General features: G+C 35.4%; 1 long non-coding RNA gene across 1 annotated transcript; it reads left to right on the top strand.

Annotated features, from left to right (window-relative positions):
* Positions 1-144: 144 nt before the first annotated feature.
* On the top strand, positions 145-27,246 carry LOC124886386. The gene is made up of 2 exons (XR_007043490.1): positions 145-996; positions 26,890-27,246. It is a non-coding gene; the product is annotated as an uncharacterized LOC124886386 (long non-coding RNA).
* The last annotated feature ends 470 nt before the right edge of the window (positions 27,247-27,716 follow it).

Raw genomic sequence — 27,716 nt, forward strand, 5'->3', positions numbered from 1 at the left:
CCGATCTATTGATTACTTTTTGATCCAAAGATCAAGACATTTTCAATTATCTTTACATATACATATATATATATATATATATATATATAATTTATTTTATTTATTTTCTTATTTATTTGTTTTCACCCTTCCTTTCTTTTATCTTTAAATTAAATTTGAACCATTCGATCAAAGATCGGATGGATAAAAAATAGTCACGTTTAATCAACTCTTTATATTTACCCATATGTATGTGTGTGTATTAAATCTAGACTGTCCGATCAAATGATCGGATGAACCATATTTCAGTCAACAATGTCTGTATGATAACATCTTTTCTCACCATAAAAGAAGGGAGTCAGGTCACGCGTGACCTTTCTCCAAGGAGTCATTTGATGAGTCTCCATCTATTTTCCAAAAAAGAACAACACAAACCACACTTCTCTCTTCTTCCTTTCTCTACCACCTTAAAATAGAAGCTTACATCAGTCGGGTCATCGCCATAGCTATGGCTCCCTTTTGAGATTCCCCTATTTTCGCTCCCTAAGCCCGTGAATCTGAAGTGGCAGAAAAGAGCAGTCCCAAAATGATACAACAATCTATTATTGATTTTGAAGGAGATTTTTTAATTCAAATCTTCTCTCTCCCTTTTTCTTCTTTCTATTTTAATTTTTGAGGTTTTAAATTCGGACTTTCAAGTCTAAATTTGTACCTATAAATAGTGATCATCCGTAACCATGGAGGGACAGGTTTTAAAAGGCTAAAAATCTAGAGTGAAAGGTTAAATATCGGTAAGGGAGGGAAAAGAAAAAAATCTGTGAGAAAAGTAAGGAAGATCTGTGAAAGAAGTGTGAAAAAAATGAGTGAAAAATAAAACAAAGGAAAAACTGAGAAAGAGAGGCCTCAAAATTGTCTGTTTATTCTTGATTTTTGATCCAAATTTGGAGTTCTACAGTTGAGTTCGCCAACCGAAAAGTAGCTTGACGTTAAAGCCCCAAGTTTGCTGCCCGATAAAAGGTGCGAACCCTTTTTCTCGTCTCTCTTCCATCTCTTTTTTAATTTTTTTATGAGAATATCAATTCGGTTTAAATTTGTTGGAAGTTTCATACTGATGTCGTTAAAATGAGTGGCTGTTTTGGTTTATTAGTGACTGATTACAAATCTAGGTTAGTGTGCGATTTTTCGTAAGCTTGTATGTTTATTGTTGTATACACTGTTTTGTGGAATAAAAACATAGTGCTGTTTTTTGTTTTTGTAAAACCATTCCATGGATGAAAATGCAAACATGAAGGTTTGTAAACGTGCGTATTCATCCTTTTTTCATCTTTTTTTTTAGTTTTTATGAAAACTTGAGATTTTTGGATTTGGTTCAAGTGTATGATATTGTTGTGTTGCTGCATATGAGTGACACTTTGGCCTTAAAATTTTCAATGCGTATGTCGATATGTGTATTTGGTTATTTGTGTATGTGAAGTTTGATTCCAAGTTGTCGGGTCAAGATATATTATCCGGATTGGAGTATGGGGTAAGCTTCTTTTATAATTTATTTAGTTTCGGTTTGACCATGGGTTGTATTTTGATTTTGAGGTTATGTTTCTAAAATGCTGGCAAAATTTACTGCATGTGTATATGTATAGGTATGCATATTTGTATGGGTTGTGTGTACACAAGTATGTTAATGGGTTGTGTATATTTGTATGTTAATGGGTGCTTAACAATAGGGAGATTACTAAGCCAAATGGAATGACGAATTTATAATTATTGAAACTGTTAAACTAGTTCATCAGACAAATGCACTAAGGCACTCTTGTTCACAATGGTTTCGAGTTTTAAGGCAACAATTTTCATAATCTTATTATTTGTGAGATGTTGTGTGTTTGCTTTAAATTTTATTTAAGTCAAAATTGGGATAGTTGATTTGCCCTAAGAATATGGTAAAAGGAGACAGAGAGATTTTTCATCTACACCTTTAGGCTTACATTATAATTTTAAGGATGGCCATTCTTCATTTTTGAGGTGTTTGTGTCCGTATGGAACATATAGTCTAAAACTACTAGTAATGTTCCCTTTACATTTTGGGTTACACTTGGGTTTGCTAGATTACAAATCTTTCTAGAAGAAGTTGTGCATAGGAGTAGTTTGCTTGATTCTCTATTTGATCTAAATATTTGTCAAGATGAATGGGAGTCTAATGACATTAGTTTCTGTGAATTAAAATATTTTATATTAAATCTTTAATTTTCTTTATCATGCCTTGGACTTTTTAAGGCTCAAATTTAGGAAGTCAGACTTTCTTTTATTTTCGAGAGAATAATTTTGATATAGGAATAAGAGTTTGCTACTAATATGGAGATATTAATATGCAAATTTTAATTAACTCGTAAAATAATATAGATTTTGTCATTTAGTTAACCCTTCCAAAAGCTAACTTTGCCTAAAGCAAAATTGTTTTTTTAATTTAGTAATTTCCACACGTCTCTAAAAATGACAAATGAAATTTCAAAAACTAACTTAGTGAACCATTAACTCATACTTTCGATAGAGTTCATTAGTTATTTTAATTAGTCTAACCTCTTAGTTTTCAACATATGCATAAGCTTACTCCCTTCAGATTTCAAAGGTTAGGAACGCGAGGTATATACGTTCATCCGCTACTACGTACAAGGTATATTATTTTCGATATCACTATAATTATTTTCATCATCATTATTGCTCATTATTATTACCAACTTTATTATTACTATCATTATTATTATTTATACCATAATTATTATCATTATTATTATCTACACTATTTTAATTATTATTATTATTATTATTATTATTATTATTATTATTATTAGTATTATTATTGTTGTTGTTGTTGTTATTGTTGTTGTTGTTATTGAATCATTTTAGTCCTATTATATCTATGTATTACATTACCCCATTTATTTCTCGCTCATTTTCAATCCAAATTCATTTTTCACTAACCAATCAATTTTATATCCTTTCATGTTTTCAAATACTCATATTCACAATTTGTCTTAAACAAACCATTCACTTTAAATTAATGATAAATTTTATTCATATGCACACAAAGATAACAAGTTCTTTTATCTATCGCAATTATAAAAACAAAAGACTATTTTTTATTTTTTAAAAAATATCAATACATATACTTTACAATAATGATATTACTCCCTTGTACGCGGTAGCATCACGTTTGTCATACCTTAAGTTTTCCTTCTTTTATACTCCCTCCGTTTAAAAAAGAATGACCAACTTTGACTTGAAACAAAGTTTAAGAAAATAAAGAAGACTTTTGAATTTTGTGGCCTTAAATTTAAGTAGTGTCAAATGTACCAAAATGCCCCTTAATCTTGTGGTCATAAACATGCCATATGAAAAGTTGAAATTAAAGTATTGCCAAAAAAGGAAAGGGGTCATTCTTTTTGAAACGGACTAAAAAGGAAAGTAGGTCATTCTTTTTTAAACGGAGGAGTATAAGGTAACAAATAAAAAATAATAATATAAGTTTTCTTATCACCATTTTAAGCAAATAGCAAATTAAAAGTCTTTTTTTCTAATATTTTTTCTTACCTAAGTGTAAGGTTATCTTCGGATAGGCTCTGAGTGGTGCCTAACATCTTCGCCATGGGTAACCAAAACCCTTACTCAGAATCTCAAATATGTTTCTAAAGACCAAACAGAGTATTCACACAAAAAATGTTTTTTTCCTAATTTTCCTAAAAATTAGGTGGCAACTCTAAAAAACAAATTTTCTAAACCCAAGACTCCCGATATTAGCCACCACACGTTGTGTGTTGTTTTGACCGGTTCAAAATAGGGCGCGATAGAATGGTGACTCTGCTGGGGAGTTAATGAACTTAGGTTTTAAACTTAATACACTTTGTTTAGGATTTTGATGCTCTTATTGTATTATTTGCTTTACATGTATTCTTATCATGCTTTGTGTGGAAGGACGCAAGCCAAATCCAAACTTGTGTTCCTTATTTGTTTGAATAACACTACTTGTTACTGCTTTATCACTTGCACTTTTCCTCTCGAGTCTTATTAGCCTGAATCTTCCATAAGGTTCATAACTAGAATCAAATACTGATAAATAAATATTAAAAACTGAACATCTGTCTGAAATTGTCTAGTCTGAAACCCTCTAGCTGTGTGAACATGGAGTTGATGGGACAAGCCATCAACTAACTCCAACTACTGAATATACTGAACTTCTAAAATGATAACTCTGTCCTCAAACTATGAGGACTCACTACTAAATTTGCTGCTGATAGGCTGGGCTACTAGGTACGATCAGGAGCCCGTTCATCTAAACCTATAATATAAGACATCATAGCACAAAATAAAAGGTACATGTCAGTACTTTGAATATACTAATATGCTAAGTGAGGTAGGCTGATATGCATGGGTTCATATACATGAACAGTAACTGGCCGAGTAACATGAATATAACTGAATGAGAGTACATGTATATTTGAAACTGCTGTAAATATTAATTATGTAATACTATGGACATAACTACATATACTGTAACTGAGATCATATTAACACAGGGTACTGAGTTCGGATAACTGAATGAATGATATCTAAGTTTATTGATAACTGTATTACTATTAACTGGGTGACTGTTTCTGATAGTCCTAATTCTGTATAACTGAACTGAGTTCTATACTGAGCTGGGTAATTGTGTCTAACAACCCTAGTTCTATAAAACTGAACTGAGTTCTATACTGAGTTTGAATCTAAAATTAAAACTGTGGGAGATAATCATCTAACCGATTGGGGTCCAACCTGTAACCCCAGTTGGAAAGGTATTAGTACTGTGCTATGGGTAAAGACAACTGAAGAGTCACCCCCATCTAGAAGGTGCCTTGAATGAGAACAGTAGTACCCTCAACTGGCAAGTAAAACACCATATCAACCCTCAACTGGAAGGTTGATATCTCAACCTACGCTAGCTACATAGTTTTGGAATGCAAGGACTGCTGCTATGGACCACACCCTCAACTGGCAGGTGAGCCCTCATCCTTGGGTTTACTTGGTGCTGAATCCTACTCCTAACAGAATAGACATTAAACTGATCACTAGTCTATACTAGGCTAGACTTAACTGTTACTGATCATGTTAACTGACTGAACAGGACTGAGTTCACTGAGTTATGTAACTGATTGAGTACTACTGTTCGTGACATGACTGAGACTATTCTGAAGTTACTGTAATTCTAGTTAAACAGCTAGATTTTTGAGTGTTGAATGCCCTTAGGACTCGATAACAGATAGTAAAACATAGCACAATCTTGAAATCATGATAGCTAGTCACTTTGTCACAACTCATTCATTCATTGAGGTATTTTATCAAACATTTGTAAGGCATGAACTTGTACATATGCTATTATGTTATGATTTCACTATTTGACTCTCATGGACATTCTATCAATCACTTGGAGGGCATAATTTATGCACATAATAATAAACAACATATATGAACATCATGATTGCAACTACAACTTGCAAATTAAAGGGTTTTAACATGAGATCATATAACATTACCCACATTAAAACCCAAACAATTATCATGAACATCAGTCCAATATAGTAAAATCATGAAATTCATGAAAACAATAAACTTGAAATTTTAAAGAGGTTCTTGAACTCCAAGGGTGGAATGAAACCCTTGGATGAACACCTAACATACCTTGGTAAATAAATTCGTGAATATTGATGGTGTGTTCTTGAAGCTTGGACTTGAAATTGAATGCCCTAGGGTTTATTCTTGAGAGAAATTTGAGAGAAACTGAGAGAAAGTGAATAATTTTGCCTTATGGAATGTTTAATCTAGTATTTTAGGGATGAATAAAAATAGGAAACTAACCCAAATACCCCTCTGGATACAGATTTTTAATGAGCAAAAATCATCACAGTGACGTGCTTGGCGATGCAACGCATTGATGGTCGATGTGATAGCTAATGCAGCATATCGATATCGCCTTGTCTCACAGGAATTTGTACTGAAGTCTAATGAAAAGTTTTGGTCGATGCGATAGGCAATGCGATACATCAAGATCGCATTGATCCATTTTTTTGGACTCCGAAAAGAGCCTCAAATGATGTTTGAAGCCTTAAACGATGTTTGAAGCCTCAAACGAGAACACCTACTAACATTCTTGATCATGAATAAACCTAAAAATCGACAATTTAAGGTCATAAGGGTTGAAAATAAGTTCATGGGAATATCAAGGCCAAAATAAGACTAATTGTCAATACTTAGCTTAAAATTTTCTATGTCTGGGGCCTCTCTTTATGCTATAAAGGACTGAGTTAGTCTTGAAATTTTACAATATCTTACAATCAAACAATCAAATTTTATTAATTTTATAATCTTTATTGATAACTATAGTAATTGGTATATGTAAGACCCCAAAAATCCAAACAATGTTAGGGATATGCTTCAAGCTCACGAGAGATAAATTATAGTGTCTTGGTAGTGTTATTAGTGAGTTTGATGTATATTATGTCATCAAATAACTCCTAGTTATTAGACGAATCAAAATATCCCTTACCTATTGAGTTCTCGAGAAGGATGATGCTATAGTCAAATTCAAATGAGCTTATCTTTCATTTTACTAAGATTTTTTGAGCTCATGACAAACTAGTATATAGATAATTGAATTATTTTTTCAACTATACAAATTTTACCTAACTCTGATAACTGAGTGAAAAGTTATTGTATTTTTCGTATAAGGTAGTGGGCTGCCATGACTACACCGCTCTGCGGTGCAATAGTGGTGTAATACCCCAAAAAATCCAAAACAATATTAGAGCCATGTACCAAGCTCATGCATAGTACATCATGGTTCTTTTATAGCTTTATGAGTAGGTTAGATGTATATTAAGACTTCAAATAACTCCCAGCTATCAGACGAATCAAAACATTCCTCACCGATCGAATTCTTGAGAAAGATATTGCCATAGTCAGATTCAAACGAGAATATCTCTTATTATACTTGGAAATTTTGATCTCATGACCTATCAAAAGATAGATAATTGAATTATTTTTCCAATACCAATTTTGCCTAAATACGATAGCAGAGCAAAGAGTTATTCCTATTTTACTCCAGCATGTCAGGCTAGAAACAGTGTGACGACATTCGGGGTAGCTTACCACATTTGTGACGCCTTGTCACAAATGTCGCCAGCCTTAGAAAGAAACCAGCTCCTAAGTGATGACATTTGTGGTAGCTTACCACATTTGTGACGCCGTGTCACAAATGTCATCAGCCTTAGGCAAAAACCAGCTCTTAAGTGACGACATTCGTGGTAGCTTACCATATTTGTGATACCTTGTCAAAAATGTCGTTAGACATAGGCAGAAACTATCAATTCCAGCTCCTGTGTGATACATTTTTGATGGCTTCTCACAAATTTCGTCAGCTATGATTTTCAACAACTGGGAATATATTTCATAAGGGTATTTTGGTCATTTCCTTCACCTTTCATGACTTATAACCCTATAGAGGCATAATTTTTCCCATTTTTCTTCAGTTAAGCATCTTAAAAACCCTATCTTACATTCTCAACCACAAGATTAGGTTTTTATCTCAAGATCATCTCCTCAAGAACAAGCCTAAGGATTTCTTTAAGAACCTTCAAAAACATTAGATCTCTTTCAAGATTCAATCACTAGGGTATGTGTAGTGTTCATCTATGGATCTGATCCGTTCAAAGAGCTCAAGAACCATGTTTTAAATATTATTTTGTAAACTTTTTGTGGTGATTGAGTATGTCCATGTTGATTATTGTTGTTTAAGTTTAAATGTGATGTCTAAAGGTGTTGTCATGAAATATATATATGTTTGTTAATTGAAAACCATGAACTTTAGGTGGTTTAATATGGTGCAAGTGTGAAAACCACCTATGCCTTAAATAATGCATGCAAGGTGTTTGATAAAATGCTTAGGATCCAAGAAATTCATGTTTGTATGGTTCTATGATGTCTAAATGACAAGTTCATGTTAGCTATATACTTCAATATAATTCCATGCTTTTCATGTGTTGCTATTGTGGTGGTATGAAGCATGCAAGATAATGGAGATATACAATATGTACATGAAATATATCCATGTATTCGCTACAATGTTTAAGATGCTTAATAACTATATGAAATATGATATCCCCTACTTATGATCTTATGAATTGTGGACTCAAATCTTATGATCAAGTCATGTCATGTGTGTCAGTTTTCTTCTATCGAGTCCTGGGGGTTTTTGTACCCAAAAAACATAGCTGTGTGCCTAGAGCCATGTCATGTTGTCATGATAATCTCAGTCAAGCTATAATCTATAGAACTCAGTCAGTCATGTGACTCAGGAAACCTCTGAAATCTCAGGATCTCAGTTAACTCTTAGATAATAGTACTACTCCGTCAGTCAACGGAAGTCAGTTAATCTGTCCATGTACAGTCAGTTGAATCATGTTTAGTCTCTTTAGATTGGAGTAGAAGTTAGCACTGAGTGAACCCAAGGATGGGGACTCACCTACCAATTTAGGGTGTGTTTCTTAGTAGTCATCCTTGTGTTACAGAACTATGTAGCCAGCATTGGTTGAGACATCTTAGCCTATCAGATTAGGGTTGATGAGGGGGCTTAACCTGTCAGTTTAGGGTCCCACTATTCTCACTTTGAGTACCTTCCAGATAAGGGTCACTTACAACTGTCCTTACTAGTGGTGCGGTATTAACACCCCTCCAGTCGGGGCAGAGATTGAACTCCAGCTTAGCCGTAATGGTATACATGGGGCATGTCGGTTAAATAACTATCTTCCACAGTTTTAGTATCAGTCTCACTAAAAGAACTCAGACAGTTCTTCAGATATCAGTAAACTAGGACTATTAGATACAACCAAATCAGTTATAGCTCGGGACTCAGGGAGTTTTACCAGATTCAAGACTGTCAGTCACAGTCGCTCATGTTATCAAAACTACAGTTTTTGTCATGTATTAGCATACAAATTTAGCTACCACATACTCACGGTCTCAATTACTATGTATGTATGTTTGTACTCTTACGTTCATATCAGTCAGTCAATTAGCATTATTCCTACATGTAAACCCTTTGCATTAGCCTACCTCACTTGTATACTCAGTACTCCAGTTGTACTGACGCATTGGCCCTATGGTTCTTTCTTTTTATGTTACACCATAGGTTCAGAGACACGATCTCCAAACCAGTAGTAGCAGTAGCATTTCTAGTTGCAGTGATTTAGTGAGTCCTCTTTATTCACGGACAATATGATTTGATCTATTTATTATTATTTTAGCCAGTTATCAGTTTTATAGAGTTAGTTGGAGACACGTTCCTTCAACTCCTTATTTCAGACAGTACTTAGAGGTTTTTGGATTTACACTCAGATTTAGCTTTCAGATTTAGTTTTTAGTTATTTTGGGTATTTTTTGCCCATATGGATGTTATATTATTTCAGTTGAACCTTATGGCCTATTGTGCATATTTTTCGCATTATAAGGTCATGAATTGCAGTATACAGGTACAGATATCATTCATGGGTTAGCTTGTAGTCCTTCAGTGTCATAAGGACCGTGTTACATTCTGGTTTAGAAAATCAGGGCGTTACAAACTTCGTATCAGAGCCTAAGGTTCAATAAAGTCCTAGGAAGTCTAAAAGCCGCATCTAGTAGAGTACTGTACATGGGTGTGTTGCACGCCACACTTATGTACAGGAGGCTATGAGATGTTTTAGGAACAGTTCCATTTCTTCAGTATTTATTTTGTGCTAGTATGCATAATTTTAAGTCAGTCTCTCAGTCTAATCTACATCAGCAGATTTAGTCGAGTTAGAGATGACTGATTTTGATGTCATTTTTGGCATGTATTGGCTTTATTCTTTCTATTCCATAGTCGATTGCGAAAATAAGATAGTTCAATTTCAGTTCCCGAATGAGCCCGTCCTAGAGTGGAAGAGTAACCTTCGTCTTTCAGGGGTTAGCTTGTTTCCTACCTTCGGGAAAGGAAAATGATTTCTAAGGGGTGTGTGTATCATCTCGTGCATGTTAAGGATTCTATTTCTGAACTCCAGTTTCAAATTAGTCCCATTGGTTAATGAATACTCAGACATCTTTCCCGAAGATCTTCCAGGCATTCCTTCCGAAAGGGAAATAGAATTCGACATAGACCTTCTCCCAGATACTCAGCCTATTTCTATCCCTCTATACAGAATGGCACCAGTAAAACTCAAGGAATTATAAGATCAGTTGAAGGATATCTTAGATAAGGGATTCATTAGGCCCAGTGTATCCCCATGGAGTGTGCCAGTCTTATTCGTGCACAAGAAAGATGATTCTCTCAGAATGTGTATTGATTACTGTCATCTCAACAAAGTCATGGTCAAGAACAGGTATCCGCTGCCTAGGATAGACGACTTGTTTGACCAACTTCAGGGTGCCAGTTATTTCTCCAAAATAGACCTCAGATAATAGACCTAAGATCAGGCTATCATCAGCTTAGAGTTAGAGAATGTGACATTTCGAAGACAACTTTTCATACTCAGTATGGCCACTTTGAATTTATAGTCACGTCCTTTGGTCTTTAAATGCCCCTGCAACTTTCATGGACTTGATGAACCGGGTGATCAAGCAGTACTTGGACATATTCTTCATAGTCTTCATAGATGATATTCTGGTCTATTCTCGCATAGAGCGTGATCATTCAGACCATCTAATATTGTTCTTCAGACTCTCAGGGATCACCAGTTATTCGCCAAGTTCACTAAGTGCAAATTTTGGCTAAGATCAGTAGCATTCCTTGGCCACATTATTTACGATGATGGTATTAGAGTAGATCCTTAGAAAACTAAAGCGGTAAGAAACTGGCCTCGCCCTATCTCTCCATCAGATATCAGGAGTTTCTTGGGTTTGGCTAGCTATTACAGATGGTTTGTCGAGGGATTTTATTCTATTGAATCTCCTATATCCAGATTGACTCAAAAGAAGGTCAAGTTTCAGTGGTTAGAACCTTGCGAGAAAAGTTTTCAAGAGATGCAGACTCGACTCACCTCAGCTTCAGTTTTAGCACTTTCAGACGATTCTGATGGATTCATAGTATATTGTGATGCATCCAGAGTAGGTTTAGGTTGTGTCCTCATGCAGCATGGTAGAGTAATAGCCTACGCCTCCAGATAGTTAAATCCCCATGAGAAGAATTATCCTCCTCATGACCTTGAGTTAGCAGTAGTTGTCTTTGCCTTAATGATTTGGAGGCATTATCTATACGGTGTTCATGTAGACATCTTCATAGATCATAAGATCTTTTAGTATGTCTTTTCCTAGAAAGATCTCAATCTTCTTCAGAGAAGGTGGTTAGATCTCTTGAAGGATTACGACATAAGTGTCCTTTATCATCCTGCCAAGGAAAATGTAGTAACCAACGTACTCAGTAGACTGTCCATGGGTAGTGTTTCCCATATCGAGGATAGTAAGAAGAAATTAGCTCAAGAGATTCATCAGCTTGCTAGACTAGACATTTTCTTAGTCGACTCTTCAGAGAGTCGTGTATGTGTGTAGAGTAGTTCAGAGTCATCTCTAGTTTTCGAAGTGAAAGAGAAGAAAGACAGGGATCCTAGCCTTGTCAAGCTAAAAGAGTTAGTTCAGAGTCAGGAAGTAGAGGTTTTCACCCAAGGGGGAGATGGTGCTCTTCGTTGTCAGGGTCGTCTGTGTGTTCTCGGTGTAGATGACTTGAGGCAGTGAATTTTTGCAGAATTGCATGGTGCGCAATACTGTATTAATCTAGGGGCCACTAAGATGTACCGCAACTTCCGGGAGATCTATTGGTGGAGTGGGATGAAGAGGGACATTGTAGAGTTTGTGGCTAAGTGATCTACATGTCAGCAGGTTAAGATAGGGCATCAGAAACCTAGTGGTTCCATACAGGAGTTCACTATTCCTACTTGGAAGTGTGAATAAGTGAACATGGACTTCGTGACGGGTTTGCCTAGAATACGTCATTAGCATGATTCAATTTGGGTCATTGTAGATAGAATGACCAAGTCAGCTCATTTCCTTCTAGTTCGTACCTCTTACTTAGCTGAGGATTATGCCAAACTCTATATTAGGGAGTTATTCAGATTACACGGTGTTCCACTATCTATCATCTCAGATAGAGGTACCCAGTTTACCTCTTACTTCTGGAAAGCGTTCAAAAAGGGTCTTGGAACCCAAGTTCATATCAGTACAATTTTTCATCCTTAGGCAGATGGTCAAGCAGAAAGAACCATTCACACTCTATAAGATATGCTAAGGGCGTGTGCAATTGATTTCAAGGGAAGCTGGGATGACCACCTACCTTCGATTGAGTTCGCATACAACTAAAGCTATCACTCCAGTATTCAGATGGCTCCATTCGAAGCTCTCTATGGTAGGATATATAGGTCTCTAATCGGTTGGTTTAAAGTTAGTTAGACCACAGTCATAGGGCCTGACTTAGTATTCGATACCTTAGAGAAAGTTTAGTTGATCAGAGAAAGACTCCAGGCTTCTCAGAGCTGACAGAAGTCTTATGCGGATGTTCGTAGAAAGGATCTCAAATTCAAGGTTGATGACTATGTCTATCTCAAGATCTCTCCCATGAAAAGAGTAAAGAGATTCGACAAGAAGGGAAAGCTCAGTCCCCGATATGTCGGTCCCTTCAGGATTCTCAGTCGCTTTGGCAAGGTAGCCTATGAGCTTGAATTGCCTTCAGATCTAGCCTCAGTTCATCTAGTCTTCCATGTCTCTTTGCTCAAGAAGTGCATAGGTGACCCAGAAGTTGTAGTCCCTATTCAGAGCGTTAAAATTCAGAATAGCCTCTTTTATGAAGAGATTCCAGTCGAAATCCTCGACTATCATACTCATAGGCTGAGGAACAAAGAAGTCCCTCTAGTCAAGGTTCTTTGGCGGAATCAGTCCATGGAGGGAGCCACTTAGGAAGCAGAAGCATACATGCGAACCAAGTACCCTCATCTTTTCTCTGCTAATTTAGACTTAGCTCGAGGTAACCATTTTCCTTAAGCTTATTCAGTTACATGTTCAAAATTCCAGTATAAAATTGGTATCAAGTATCAGTACATAGCTTATCATGCATTCATGAGTTCAACTTATCAGTCATGCATCAGATATGCATGTTTAGTTGGGATATATTTAGTTTAGAATTAAATTTAGTCCTAAAATCATGTGCCAGTTGAGCATGATCAGTGTATGTATCGTTTTATCTTTTATCCCTTCTCAATCAGTCATCATTCGAGGATGAATGATTTCAAGGGGGAGATATTGTAATACCCCAAAAAATCCAAACCAATATTAGAGACATGTACCAAGCTCATGCATAGTACATCAAGGTTTTTTTATAGTTTATGAGAAGGTTAGATGTATATTAAGGCTTCAAATAACTCCCAGCTATCAGACGAATCAAAACATTCCTCACCGATCGAATTCTTGAGAAAGATATTTCCATAGTCAGATTAAAAAGACCATAACTCTCATTATACTTGGAATTTTTGATCTCATGACCTATAAGAATATATATTTTTAAATTATCTTTCCAACAATACCAATTTTACATAAATCTGATATCGTAGCAAAGAGTTATTCCTATTTTACTCCAGCATGTCAGGCTGGAAACAGTGTGACGACATTCGTGGTAGCTTACCACATTTGTGACGCCTTGTCAGAAATGTCGTCAGCCTTAGGTAGAAACCAGCTCCTAAGAGATTAAATTCATGGTAGCTTATCACATTTGTGACATCGTGTCACAAATGTTGTCAGCCTTAGGCAGAAAGCAGCTCCTAAGTGACGATATTCATGGTAGCTTACCACATTTGTGACGCCTTGTCACAAATGTCATCAGACTTAGGCAGAAACCAATAATTCCAGCTCTTGTGTGACAACATTTTTGATAGCTTGTCACATTTTAGATGCCTTGTCACAAATGTCGTCAGCTATGATTTTCAGCAACTGGGAATTTATTTTATAAGGGTATTTTGGTCATTTCTTTCACCTTCCACGACTTATAACCCTAAAGAGGCGTAATTTTTCCCATTTTTCTTCAGTTAAGCATCTTAAAAACCCTCTCTTACACTCTCAACCACAATATTAGGGTTTTCTCTCAAGAGCATCTCCTCAAGAGCAAGCCTAAGGAATTCTTCAAGAACCTTTAGAAGTATTAGATCTCTTTCAAGATTCAATCACTAAGGTATGTATAGAGTTCATCTATGGATCCAATCCATTCATAAAGCTCAAGAACCATGTTTTAAATATTATTTTGTAAACTTTTTGTGGTGATATGAGTATGTACATGTTGATGATTGTTGTTTAAGTTTCAATGTGATGTCTAAAGGTGTTCTCATGGAATATATATGTTTGTTAATTGAAAACCATGAACTTTAGGTGGTTTAATATGGTGCAAGTATGAAACCTACCTATGCCTTAAAGAATGCATGCAAGGTGTTTGATAAAATGGTTAGGAGGCTAGAAATTCATGTTTTTATGGTTCTATGATGTCTAAATAATAAGTTCATGTTAGCTATATACTTCAATATGAATTCCATGCTTTTCATGTGTTGCTATTGTTGTGGTATGAAGCATGCAAGATAATGGAGATATACAATATATACACAAAATATATCCATGAATTCCCTACAATGTTTAAGATGTTGAATAACTATATGAAATATGATATCCCCTACTTATGATCTTATGAATTGTGGACTCAAATCTTGTGATCAAGTCATGTCATGTGTGTCAGTTTCCTTCTATCGAGTCCTGGGGGTTTTTGTACCCGAAAAACATAGATGTGTTCCCAGAGCCATGTCAAGTTGTCATGATAATCTCAGTCAAGCTATAATCTATAGAACTCAGTCAGTCATGTGACTCAATAAACCTCGGAAATCTCATGATCTCAGTTAACTCTCAGATAATAGTACTACTCCATCAGTCAACAAAAGTCAGTTAATCTGTCCATGTACAGTCAGTTGAATCATGCTTAGTCTCTTCAGATGGGAGTAGAAGTTAGCACCGAGTGAACCCAAGGATGGGGACTCACCTACAATTCTTAGTAGTCATCCTTGTGTTCCAGAACTACGTAGCCAGCATAGGTTGAGACATCTTAGCCTGTCAGATTAGGGTTGATGAGGGGGCTTAAACTGTCAGTTTAGGGTCCCACCATTCTTATTTTAAGTACCTGCTAGATAAGGGTCACTCACAACTGTCCTTACTAGTGGCGCGGTATTGACACCCCTCTAGTCGGGGTAGAGATTGGACCCCAGCTTAGACGTAATGGTATACATGGGGCATGTCGGTTAAACAACTACCTCCCACAGTTTTAGTATCAGTCTCAATAAAAGAACTCAGATAGTTCTTCAGATATCAGTATACTAGGACTGTTAGATACAATCAAATTCAGTTATAGCACGGGACTCAAAGAGTTCTACCAGATTCAGGACTGTCAGACACAGTCGCTCATGTTATTTGAACTACAGTTCCAGTCATGTATTAGCATACAGATTTAGCTACCCTGTACTCATGGTCTCAGTTCTATGTATGTTTGTTTGTACTCTTACGTTCATATCAGTCAGTCAATTAGCATTATTCCTGCATATAAACCCTTTGCATTAGCCTACCTCACTTGTATACTCAGTACTACAGTTTTACCAATGCATTTGTGCTATGGTACTTTCTTTTCATGTTACACCATAGGTTCAGAGACACAAGCTCCAGACCAGCAGTGGCAGTAGCATTTCCATTCACAGTGATTCAGTGAGTCCTCTTCATTCGAGGACCATACGATTTAATTTATTAATTATTATTTTAGCCAGTTATCAGTTTTACGGAGTTAATTGGAGACATGTTCCTTCAACTCCTTATTTTAGACAGTACTTAGAGGCTTTCGAATTTACGCTCAGATTTAGCTTTCAGATTCAGTTTTCAGTTGTTTTGGGTATTTTTCACCCATATGGATGTTATATTATTTCAGTTGAACCTTATGGCCTATTGTGCATGTTTTCCACATTATTATGTCATGAATTGTAGTATACAGGTACAGATATCAGTCATGGGTTAGCTTGTGGTCCCTCGGGGTCATAAGTACCGTATAGCATTTCGATTTAGAAAATTGAGGTGTTACAAACGGTGAAGCCAATACCACTCAACGGTAAACCTCCAAATTAGAGTTGTCCAAAAGTAGTAGGTCACCACTATTAGCCTGCTCAACGGTGAAATAGCGGTGGAATCAATACCACTCAATGGTAAGCCTCAAAATCGTAATCTGGGTTATGAATTTTTCAGTTTAAATGAGTGATGGGCAATTGGGTCTTTTCCCTACAACCCCCAAGTCATAAAAAAATGTTTACACGTTACTATAAAAAGATACACTCATTCTTCACCAAATTTCTCTCCAAGAAACCCTAAAGCATCAACATTCAACCCCAAGAAACTCTAAAATTCACCATTTTTTTCCAAGATAATTCAAATTCAACGTTCCCAATTCAAGAAATTTCAAGAATTCTTGAATTGAGGTATGCTAAATATTCATCCATGGGTCCCTTCCACCCATGGAGTCCAAGAATCCAATTTCAAATTCAAAGTTGTAATTTTTAACTGCTATTATGATTTTAAACTGTGATTTTAACCATGAATCCCTATGAATCTTGATTCTATACCATGTTTACATGAAATTTTTGTTGTTATTAAACCCCATACATTTGAATAATGTTATTTGATAATTTAAGTCATAATTGGTGATGTTGATGTTGAAATAATGTTATTCCTACAAGCTTTAAACTATTTCCATGTTTAGCCGAAACTATGTATATACAGTGTTTGATGAAATTCCTACAAGAAGGAATTTTGAATAAATGCTTTCATATTATGCCCTCAAAGTTTTAGTACTATTTTGCTATCATTGCTATCGAGTCCTGGGGTTATGACTACCCAAAATTTAGCTATTGTACTTAGTTTTCAGTACCCACAGATTGATTTCATAATACCATGAGCATTATCAGTTCAGTCAGTCATTAAGATTAGTTAAACTTAGAGTAGTTCTAAATTCAGTGTCCTTCAGTTAGGAGTAAAACATAACACCGAGTGAACATAGGGACGACGTCCCTCTTCAGTTGGCATGAGGCATTTGTCTCCCCCGTTAGTATGCATGAGATATTAGTAGTAGTCCCTAGGTTCCAGAACTACATAGCCAGCATAGGCTTTGAGGGGTCCCCCGTCAGATAGACATGATACCCTTATCCTTCGGGAAATTAGATTAGTAGATCCACACAACAATTGTTAGTACCCATGGAACAGTACTAAAACCCTTCCAGCTGGGGTTACAAGTTGGACCCTGATAGTACATTAGGGCATGTAGGTTATAGCTAGCTCCTATAGTCTTAGTTCAGTATTTTGTATACATCAATTTAGGTTTACATTGACCATATCATACAGTTATCACTTATTTAGTTATCAAATTTCAGTATTTCAGTTATAGATTATATTCAGAACATGTTTTATGCTTGGTCACGCATCCTCAGTATTTAATGATTATATGCATCCTCAGTACTTATAGATTCCATACATTCTATTCAGTACTCCATGCTATTCAGTCAGTTATTATTCATGCACATGAAATCATGTATATCAGCCTACCTCATTTAGCATACCAGTACATTCAAAGTACTGATCGAATACTCTATTCTTGCGCTATGATGTATCATATCATAGGTTCGGACACACAGTTCTCGGATCGCACATAGACTTTCTAAATTACCAGCCATAGCAGTGGTGATTCCTCATAATTTAAGGATAGACTATATTTATTTTTTTGTTTTCAATTCAATAGTTAGTTGGAGTTAGTTGGGGCCTATCCCATCAACTCTTATTCAGTTAGTAGAGGCTTTTCAGAATAGTACAAATAGTTAGTTAGTTTTAAGATTTCAGTTGTCTTTATCAGCATTATCATTTTTGTCTTACAGACTTATCAGATTTATGACTTAAAACCTTATGGCATTTCTCAGTTTATTTTCATATATGATCTTTTGATATCAGTTTTACTCAGTGCTCACAGCAGGTACCAGCTCATGGGTTAGCTTGTGGTCGCTCAATATTGGAAGCACCGTGTGACGCACAAGGTGTACTCTCGGGGTGTTACAAACTTAGTATCAGAGTCTAAGGTTTTAAAGTGTTCTAGAAAGTTTGAAAGATGCGTCAAGTAGAGTCTTGTGCATGGGTGTGAAGAGAACCACACTTATGGATAGGAGGCTACAAGATGTTTTAGGAAAAGTTTCCCTTCTTTCAGTATTTATGTCATGCGAATGACCATAAGCCTAAGCTAAACTTTTTTTCTAACTCAATCTTCCTTTCATTTATAGAACATGCCTCCCAGAAAGACTAATAGAAAAAGAAACAGAAACCAGCCAACACCTCCACTCGATAAGCAAAATCCCCTGAATGAGAATGTTTTTCATGCAGAGTTCAAAGTTCCATTCACTACTCTAGCTCACTCTGTAGCAGTCCAAAATAAGCGGCTAGTTACCATTCCAGCTAACCCAGTGGCCAATACTGCCGCAGCTAGGATTTGGGACTTTACCTAAATTAATCCTTCTCTATTTTTGGGATCTAAATCTGAAAAGGATCTGCAAGAATTCTTAGACATGGTCCAAAGTTAACGGATATTATAGGGATGACTTTTAGTGAAAGTGCTGAATTACTTGCTTACCAGCTATAGGATGTAGCCCATACCTAGTTTAAGCAGTGGAAAGGGGATAGAGGCCCAGATGCAGGGCCTGTAGAGTAAGAGGAGTTTGATACAGCCTCCTTATATAATTTCTTCCTATTAGAGATGAGGGACGACAAAATGTTAGAGTTTATCAGTTTGAGGTAGGGCATCATGAGTGTGAGAGAGTATTTCCTCAAATTAACTCAGCTAGATAGGTATGCTCCTCATGTGGTGGCTAATAACAGTTCTAGGATGAGTAAGTTCATGTCTGGGGTGTTTGACTGTATGGTCAAAAAGTGTAGAACTGCAATGGTGATAAAGGAGATAAACTTATCTAGGCTAATGGTCCATGCTCAATAGATTAAGGAGTAAAAGCTTAAGAAAAAGGAGAGGAAGAATAAGTAAGCCAGGACAGGAAGCTTTAACTTTTATCTGTCGAGGTCAGAAGGTGGTAATTGTCCTTAATTCCATCAAAAATCTTCATTCCCATCTCTATCTTCATCTAGTGCCCCAGTAACCAAATTTAGGAATGATAAAAGGGATATGGCACCAGGCCCTAAGCCTTAGGCGAGTGTTAGTAGTGCTCGAACTAATCTTATTTGCCAGAAGTTCAAGAGGAATCATCAGGGTATGTGCAGAGCTGGCAGCAATGTGTGTTTCAGATATGGAAAGCCATGCCACAGATTAAGTGAGTGTACGATAGGTATATGGAAAAGTAGGAATGATTACCAACAGGGTCAGGATAACTCTTCAGCTGCACCATCAGGTCACTCGACCCAACAGGGCGCCACTTCCAGTGCCACCAGTGGTCAGCGCCAGAACAGACTATATGCAATTTAGTACCGATAAGATTAGGAAAGTTTTCCTGATGTGATTATTGGTACGTTGCAAGTCTTCTATTTACATGTTTATGCTTTATTAGACCCTGGAGCTTCTCTTTCTTTTGTAACACCTTATATAGCCATAAACTTTGGAGTTAGTTCCAAAATCTTAGCAGAGCCATTTTTGGTGTCTACCCTAGTGGGTGTCTCTATTATAGCCCTGCGGGTATACAGGAACTTCCTAATTATAGTGTCTTACAAAGTTACTTCAGTAGATCTTATAGAGCTAGATATGATAGATTTTGATGTCATTCTCGGCATAGATTGGCTCTACTCATGCTATGCGTCAGTTTATTGCAGAAACAGAGTTTTTTATTTTCAATTTCCAAATGAATAGTCCTTTAATGGAGGGGTAGAACTACAATGCTTAGGGGTAAGCTTGTTTCATAACTTAGAGTGAGGAAAATGATATCCAAGGGGTGTATTTATCATTTTGTCCGAGTCAAAGATTCTAATTGTGAGACTCCAACTCTTGAGTCAGTTTTAGTGGTGAGAGAATTTCCAAATATATTCCCTAAATATTTTCTCGGAGTTTCTCCCGAAAGGGAAATTGACTTTGGATTAGACCTTCTTTAAGAAACTCAACCTATCTCTATTCCACCATACATAATATCTCCAGCCAAACTCAAAGAGTTGAAAGATCTCCTAGACAAGGGATTCATCAGGCCCAACATTTTCTTATGGGGTGCATTAGTCCTACTCGTGCATAAGAAAGATGGTTCGCTAAGAATGTGTATTGACTACTATCAGTTGAACAAAGTCACAATCAAGAACAAATACCCACTTCCTAGAATCGATAACTTGTTCGACCAACTTCAGGGTACCAGGTACTTTTCTAAGATAGACCTCAGATCCGACTATCATCAGCTCAAATTTAGAGAATGTGACATTCCAAAAATAGATTTTAGAACTCGATATGGTCACTTCAAGTTTCTAGTCATGTCCTTTGGTTTGACGAATTCCCCAGTAGCCTCCATGGCCTTGATGAACTGAGTGCTTAAATAGTACTTGGAAATGTTTGTCATAGTCTTTATTAATGACATTCTTTTCTACTCCCATAGTGAAAATGATCATGCAGACCACCTCAGAATAGTGTTCCATACACTTAGAGCCCATTAGTTGTTCGCTAAATTCAGTAAGTACGAATTTTGGTTAAGATCAGCAACTTTTCTTGGCCATATTTTTAGTGATGACATTAGAGTTGATCTTCAAAAGACCAAAGCGGTGAGAAACTAGCCTAGAACCATCTCTCCATCAAATATTAAGAATTTCTTAGGTTTGGCTAGCTATTACCAGTGGTTTGTTGAAGGATTTTCATTTATTACGTCCCTTATTTCCAGATTGACTCAAAAGAAAGTTAAGTTTTAGTGGTCAGATTCTTGTGAGAAGAGTATTCAAGATTTGAAGACTCGACTTATCACAACCCCAGTTTTGATGTTACTAGATGGTTCAGCTGGGTTTATTGTGTACTGTGATACTTCTAGAGTTGGTTTGGGGTATGTTTTGATGCAAAAAGGTAAAGTTGTGGCCTATGACTTCAGGAAACTTAAGCTCCATGAAAAGAATTACCCACCCATGATCTTGAGTTAGCAGTTGTTGTGTTTTCCTTAAAGATTTGGAGGTATTATTTGTATAGGGTGATGTTGATGTGTTCACCGATCACAAAAGCTTGCAATATGTGTTTTCACAGAAAGATTTAAATGTGTCAGAAGAGATGTTAGAATTGCTGAAAGATTATGATATGAGTGTTTTGTATCACCTGGATTAAGCCAATGTAGTGGCAGATTCCCTTAGTAGATTGTCTAAGGGTAGTGTTGCTTATGTTGAGGATGATAAAAATACGTTAGTCAAGGAAGTTCATCAGCTTGCCAGATTAGGTGTTCGGTTGGTTGATTCAGTTGAGGGTAGCGTTTGGGTGTAGAATAGTTTGGAATCTTCTTTGGTTGTTGAAGTAAAAGAAAAGCAAGATAGGCATCCTAGTCTAGTGAGGCTGAAAAAGTCAATTAGAGATCAGAAAGTAGAGGTTTTCTTCTAAGACGAAGATAGTGTATTGCGTTGCTATGGTAGACTATATTTACCGTGTGTTGATGAGTTGAGATATCAAATTCTTATAGAAACGCATGGTGCGTGTTACTAGATTTATCCAGGGGCTACATAGATATACCGCAATTTGTGGGAAATCTATTGGTGGAGTAGGATGAAGAGAGATATTAAAGAGTTTGTAGCTAAGTTCTCCAGTTGTCATCAGGTTAAGATTGAACATTAAAAGCCAATTATGTCTATGCAGGAGTTCAGTATTCCTACTTGGAAGTGGGAGGAAGTGAACATGGATTTTGTGACAGGTTTACCTCATACACATTAGCAATATAATTCAATTTGGGTCATTGTGGATAGGATGACCAAATCAGCCCATTTCTTTCCAGTCCATACTTCTTATTCAGCTGAGGACTATGCTAAGCTCGATCTCAAAGAGTTGGTTAAGTGGCATGGTATTCTGCTATCTATTATTTCAGACAGAAGTACTCAGTTCACCTCTTACTTTTGGAAAGCTTTTCAGAAGGGTCTTGGTACCCAAGTTCACCTTAGAACAACCTTTCACCCTCAGGCAGATGGTTAGGTAGAAAGGACCATTCAGACCCTTGAGGATATGTTGAGAGCATGTGTAGTTGACTTTAAGGGTATTTGGGATTACCACTTGCCTTTGATTGAATTCGTGTATAATAACAACTATCATTTCAATATTTAGATGGCTCCGTTTGAGGTACTTTATGAGAAGGAGATGTAGATCTCCCATCGGTTTGTTTGAAGTAGGTGAGGCCACAGTGGTGGGGCCTAACTTGGTGTTTGATTTTTTGGAGAAAGTACAGTTTATCAAGGAGAGGCTTAAGATAGCCCAGAGCTGAAAAAAATTGTATGTAGATGTGAGAAAGAAAGATCTTGAGTTTGAGATTAGTGACTTTTTATATTTGAAAACCTCTCCTATGAAGGGGGTTAAGAGGTTTGGTAGGAAGAGGAAGCGTAGTCCCCGATATGTTAGCCCTTATAGAATTTTGAGCCATTTAAAAAGGGTGGCTTATGAGCTTGAATTGCCTGTAGACTTAGCATCAGTGCACCTAGTATTACATATCTCTTTGTTGAACAAGTGTATTGGTGACCCAGCTGTAGTTGTTACCTAAGAAAGTGTAGATGTTTAGAACAACCTTTCTTACAAAGAAATTCCAGTTGAGATCCTTGATCGCCAGATTCGTAGTTTAAGGAACAAAGAAGTTACCTTGGTCAAAGTTCTTCATAGGAACCATTCCGTTGAGGGAGAAACTTGGGAAGCATAGGTAGATATGCAGACCAAGTACCCTCATTTATCTCTGCAAACTCAGATTCAACTTAAGGTAACAATCTTTTTAGAATTTCTCTTTTCCATGCTCTGTTCCAGCTGCATATCATTCTCATGTTAGTCATGCATACACACAACTATTTCATTCTTGTGTCATCTTTCAAACTCAGTCATGTAATCATGTTGCCATCATAAATATTCGGCATGTAACAAAAATTCCTCAGAGTTTTCAGCTTAACTAATCTCATTCGAGGAAGAATGTTTCCAAGGGGGAGATAATGTTAGGGATATTATTCAAGCTCACGAGAAATAAATTATAGTGTCTTGGTAGTTTTATGAGTGAGTTTGATGTATATTATGGATTCAAATAACTCCTACCTATTAGACGAATCAAAATATCCCTTACCGATTGAGTTCTCGAGAAGGATGATACTATAGTCAACTTTAAATGATCATATCTTTCATTTTACAAAACATTTTTGAGCTCATAACACATCAACAAATATATAATTGAATTATCTTTCCTACGATACCATTTTTGCCTAAATTTGATAAACGAGTGAAACATTATACTATTTTTCGTGTGAGACAGTGGGCTGCCGCGACTACACCGCTCGGTGGTGCAATAGCGGTGAAGCCAATATCGCTCAATAGTAAACCACCAAATTGGAGTTTTCTAAAAGAAGTAGGTACCTACTATTATCCCGCTCGATGGTGCAATACCGGTGGCATCAATACCGCTCAGCGGCAAGCCTCAATATCGCAATCTGGGTTAAGAATTTTTCAGTTTATAAGAGTGAGGGGCAATTGGATCTTTTCCCTACTACCCCAAAGTCGTAAACACAAGATATTAGACATTACTATAAGCAATATATACTCATTCCTCACCAAATTTCTCTCCAAGAAACCCTAAAGATTCAACATTCAACTCTAAGAAACTCCAAAATTCACCATTTTTTCCAAGATAATTCAAATTCAAGGATCCCAATTCAAGAACTTTCAAGAATTCTTCAATTGAGGTATGTTATATGTTCATCCATGGATTCCTTTAACCCATGGAGTCTAAAAATCTAATTTCAAAATCAAAGTTGTGATTTTTACAAGCTATTGTGATTTTAACCATGAATCCCAATGAATCTTAATTCTATACCATGTTTACATAAAATTGTTGTTGTTATTAAACCCTATATATTTGAATAGTGTTATTTGACAATTCAATTCATAATTAGTGATGTTGATGTTAAAATCATGCTATTCCTACAAGCTTTAAACTATTTCCAAGTTTAGCCTAAACTATGCATAGCTTGTGTTTGATGAAATGCCTAAAAAAAGTAATTTTGAATAAATGCTTTTATATTATGCCCTCAAATTTTAGTACAACTTTGCTATCATTTCTATCGAGTGATGGGGGTTATGAATACCCAAAATTTAGCTATTTTACTTAGTTTTTAGTACCCACAAAATGATTTCATAATATATCATGAGCATTACCAGTTCAGTCAGTCATTAAGATCAGTTAAACTTAGACCAGTTTTGAATTCAACGTCCTTCAGTTTGGAGTAAAACTTAGAACCGAGTGAACGTAGGGATGGTGTCTCCTCTGTCAGTACATATGAGGCATTTGTCTCCCCTGTCAGTAGGCATGAGACGTTAGTAGCAGTCCCCAGGTTCTAGAACTACATAGCCAGCGTAGGATTTGAGGGGTCCCCCGTCAAATAGGCATGACACACTTGTCCTTTGGGATATTAGATTAGTGGATCTACACAACCATTATTAGTACCCGTGGTATGGTATTAACATCCTTCCAGATGGGGTTACAGGTTGGACCTTGATAGTACATTAGGGCATGTCGGTTATAGATAGCTTCCACAGTAGTTCAGTATTCCGTATACATCTATTTAGGTTTGCATTTACCATAGCATACAATTATCAGTTATCAAATTTTAGTATTTCAGTTATAGATTATATTTAAAACATATTTTATTCTTGGTCACGCATCCTCAGTATTTACCGATTATATGCATCCTTAGTACTTATAGATTCCATACATTTTATTCAGTACTTCATGCTATTCAGTCAGTTATTATTCATGCACATGAAACCATGCATATCATCCTACCTCATTTAGCATACCAGTATATTCAAAGTACTGATTGCTTGCTCTTTTCTTACGCTATGATGTCTCATATCATAGGTTCGAACGCTCAATTCTCGGATCGCGCATAGACTTTCCAGATATTATAATTTAACCTCTGCTGGCTATGTAAATTACTATAAGGAATTTTTCCCTCAAACCTATATTTTAATTTTACTATCTCTTTTTAGTAGATTTTTAAGCTTAACATCTGTACATAATTCTAATTTTGTGCTATTTATAAAACTTATAATATCGCCATAAGTTAAAGTACTATAAGGATTTTTTCCCTCAAACCTATCTTTTAATTTTTTTCTAACCTTTTCTGCAAATAATGTTGGTTAGCCACTTATAAATTTTTCCTTCCAATAATCATGATTACATTCTTCTCTAATCATGACTTTGTTTAAGAAAACATCTCTATACCATCTAAAATCGTCTAACTTTGGATATGATAGATTTGATAATATCTCTATACTTCTATCTTGGAAAAGTTGAGGTTCTCCTATAAAATGCTTAGCTATACTATAAATCAAAGTGGCGGTGGCATCTTCTAAGACTTGATTTACAATCGTTTGCCCTGTTGACTCGATTTTAATAGCTTGAGTAATAGTTGAAGCATTTAAAATATTTTGTCTATTATTATCTGTGAGATAATTATCCCACTAATATTTTGTACAACCTGTAAAACCTGATATAATCATAAACGTTGCTTGTTTATCTGAAAATCTGGCAATTTTATATGTCGTAATGGCCATTCCCATTTCATGTAGTTTATTATATATTTGATGTTCTGCTAATCCATCAATATTTCATTTCGCGACTTCTTTTCCAGAATGTGAAGTGTGAGATAAAAATTCATTTTCTTCATACTGTATATCTGGAAATGTGGTCTTTTTATAATAATTCCTTTTAACTGAATGTTTAGAACTTAGTTTGTTAATTTCATTATTATTTGTTTCTGATAAAGTTCTTATAATCTTGTCATTGGAGACTTTTAATTCGGATTTTAATCTTTAATTATTTTTTCCTAAAATATCATCGGTTACTGCAAACTTTTCTTCAAATTTTGGAAATTTATCTTTAGAGAATTCTGGTAATTTAAAAATTGGATGAGTTTCTCATTTTTTATAATTATAAGAACTTGGTTTATCTGTAAAAGCTGATTTATTTTCGGCTTTGAGAATCTGTTTAGATACTACATGTAATAACTCATTTGTATAGTTATTTTGTTGGAGTATTTTATTTATATCCTTATTTGTTGGATTAGCTTTAGTATGTACTATATCTAATTTAAAGGGTGAGGCAGTAACAACTCTGCCTTCTACTGTTAGACTAATTTCTTCTAATGTAGGAATTGCTGATTCTACAATTTTATTACTAGTAGTATACCATTTATTAATAATCATGTAAAATGAATCTTTTGATCAACTAATTTTTTTGTGATTTTAAATCATTTAAAAAATTCAATATTACATCTTAATCTTTTCATATCATTGCACCATTTTTCTCTAAAAGAGTATCTTTCTTTTAATGAATATTTTTGCTTATACCATACCTTTTTAATATAATTTTATAGACTATTCCATAATTTATCTAAATATTCAAACTCAGGTTCAAATACTACATCTGACCTAATCATGCATAGAGAATTTCTTTCTCTTAGCATTTAACTAGCAGTGGAACTTATTGATTTTTTTAGCTTTTAAATTTCTAGATTCATATTCTACTTTTGGAATTGTTTTTGAGAAATCAACTCCTTTTAATTTTCTTTTAATATCTTCTAATGTTACTTCCCTTTCTTCTACAGACTTGGAGACTAAAGTTCTAGAAAAGGACATTCTTCTACTGGAAGATGCTTGATTAAATGATTGAGATCTTAGAAATTTTAAATTTATAGATTCATCTAGATATTGTACTACTTGTTCAATATTTGAATGTTCTTCTATTTCTGGCTCCGTTACGGAGTCGAAATGTCAATTATCATTTATTAATACATCATTCCATTTTATCATTTTGGGGACAAAGGTATTATTATGATTATGGTTAGCTTACATAAGCATGGTAGGTCCTTTATTACTAATTAATTTAGCCTTAGGGCCTAAGGTTAGTTTCATTAATCTGTAATATACTCTATATAATATTGCTATTTCTCTTGTATTTACCTTACTATTTATGCTTTTTGTTTTAACATTTAATATTAATGTACCCATAGCATTTTGCTCATCAATATCTATAGAAAATTCTAAAACAATTAAAATATACGGGACCATTATTTAGGTTACTTTTTAATTGTGCTAATAATGAATCATCAAAATTTAATTACCTATTATCTCTGAAAAGTAGACATATAAGTAAATCTAAACCTAATCTATATAATGGTTTAACTGCTACTTGAACAAGACTTGTGTGAAGGAATTTGTAATTTTTTCTATATCTATTAATATCTTCAACTGCTAATAATTTAATAGTCTCAACATTTCTATTAATTGCAATAATGGATTCAGAAGTTCTAATATTATAATTTTTAACAAAATCAAAATGTCCAGTTTTATACTCTATTAAAACTTTCTTTCGAAATATTCTAATTCTATAAATCACTTTCTATTTTAGCTATTTTATTAGAGATAGCAGAAA

This window comes from Capsicum annuum, chromosome 8, assembly GCF_002878395.1.
Source record: "Capsicum annuum cultivar UCD-10X-F1 chromosome 8, UCD10Xv1.1, whole genome shotgun sequence".
In the NCBI taxonomy this organism is placed as follows: Eukaryota; Viridiplantae; Streptophyta; class Magnoliopsida; order Solanales; family Solanaceae; genus Capsicum; species Capsicum annuum.